The sequence below is a fragment of the Misgurnus anguillicaudatus genome, chromosome 23 (genome assembly GCF_027580225.2).
Source record: "Misgurnus anguillicaudatus chromosome 23, ASM2758022v2, whole genome shotgun sequence".
Classification (NCBI taxonomy): domain Eukaryota; kingdom Metazoa; phylum Chordata; class Actinopteri; order Cypriniformes; family Cobitidae; genus Misgurnus; species Misgurnus anguillicaudatus.
Window position 1 is genome coordinate 36,505,613 of NC_073359.2, and position 1,919 is coordinate 36,507,531.

General features: G+C 37.4%; 1 long non-coding RNA gene across 1 annotated transcript; it reads right to left on the reverse strand.

Annotated features, from left to right (window-relative positions):
• Positions 1 to 766: 766 nt before the first annotated feature.
• LOC141359380 (uncharacterized) lies at positions 767 to 1,539 on the reverse strand. Its single transcript, XR_012365840.1, has 3 exons — positions 1,203 to 1,539; positions 1,015 to 1,073; positions 767 to 876 (listed from the first exon to the last, which is right to left on the reverse strand). It is a non-coding gene; the product is annotated as an uncharacterized lncRNA (long non-coding RNA).
• Between the last annotated feature and the right edge of the window lie 380 nt (positions 1,540 to 1,919).

Sequence of the window (1,919 nt, forward strand, 5' to 3'; positions counted from 1 at the left end):
TTGATTAATCAACAAATCGGAGTAAATGCAGTTAAAAAATGCGACCTCCGAAGGAAGCAGTCTTTTATTTGAGAAACGGCCAGCATTTCACCTCCACAAGAAATCTCACGAGACACATGTAATCTCGCGAAACACATTTAATCTCGTCGCACGAGATCTCGTCACACTCCTAGTGGTTACACATACTAGGGGTGACTTTACAGTAGAAAGAGTATGGAGAGATGATGTGCTGATCCAATAAATCAAGGCTAAAGCTGATGAATTCTACTTTGGAACATACATTCATGCTTTGCTAGGGAGAAAATAGGCAAGAAAAGGTGAATTATTAATATAGTTAAATGGTTATATCTGGTTATGTTAGGAAGTAAAATCAGTTGATTGGTCACGGTTCATTTCATTGTTTATGGTAGTAGCCAAGGATTTAGATAAAAGCATTTAGATAAAAAATTGTTAGGTGTTATTAAAATCTTTATTTTTTACACTAAGCAATGTCATAGAACACAGTTAGTTTACATGTTAAAACTGAGCATTAATACTGATTAAAACAACAACAAAAAACAATCAAAAGTTAATGACATTGACCCTGTCTGAAAGAGCAACACATACAAGCTTACCAGAAAATAAGTAGGCTGGCTCAGTACAAGGTCTTTTCTGGTTCTGTTTAAGTAAATGAAGAGATTATGTGTGTTATAAAATGTGTGTAGGTGCATTACATTAATGCAAAGTTCTGTGTGACCACAAGTAATAAGAATATTGACCTAAATGCATATCTTACTGGCTGTTGATGAGATGGTGACTGATGTTTCTGGCTGTTGATGAGGTGGTGAGCCAATGTTACTGGCTGTTGATGAGATGTGTTCTGTTGTTACTGGTTTACTTGTTAAAATAGGGGGAAACGATATATTGATTAAAACGGCAACAACAAAAAACGAGGTTTTCGTTTTTCCAATATTAAATCCAGCAAAAGTCAACAATATTGACCCTGTCTAAATAGGGTAACAAAAACAAACTTACCAGAAAATGCACCACAGTGTCACAAAGTAAGCTAGCTCAGGACAAGGTCTTCTCTGGTTCTGTTAAAATAAATGAAAAAATGTGTGTAGGTGATACATTAATGCTGAATTCTATGTGACCACAATTAATAAGAATATTGACCAAAATACAAAATAAAGAGAAGATGGAAAATTATCACTATTACTTACATAGCAAGGTTGACTGAAGAGTCTTGCGGTAATAAAAAAAACTTCAATGTTAAAAAGATCAATGTTACTGGCTGATAATGAGGTGGTGGCCGATGTTACTGGCTGGTGAGCAGGAGGAGGTGGGCCGATGTTACTGGCTGGTGAGCAGTAGGAGGGGAGCCGATGTTACTGGCTGGTGAGCAGGAGGAGGTGGGCCGATGTTACTGGCTGGTGAGCAGGAGGAGGTGGGCCGATGTTACTGGCTGGTGAGCAGGAGGAGGGGAGCCGATGTTACTGGCTGGTGAGCAGGAGGAGGTGGGCCGATGTTACTGGCTGGTGAGCAGGAGGAGCTGGGCCGATGTTAATCAATCCTGCTTGCAACTTAATGTAAACAAAACGGTTTCAATGTTTTTTTCTAAATCAAACATTGTAAATAATCAGGCAGATATTTATGTGGCAGGGAAAAGAATACAAGTTGTGTCAGAATTTAAATACTTAGGTATCATAATAGACTCTAAACTAACTTTTAAATCACAGATAAAAAAGGTTGCCAATCGAGTTAAATTTAATATACCAAATTTTAGGTTCATACGATCAAACTTGTCACTTCAGGCAGCTAAAATGTTCATGTACAGTATGGTTATGTCTCACATCACTTATTGTCTTACAACATGGTCACAGGCAAATAAAACAACACTAAAATCCTTGGAGTCACTTTACAAACAGACAATTAAAATT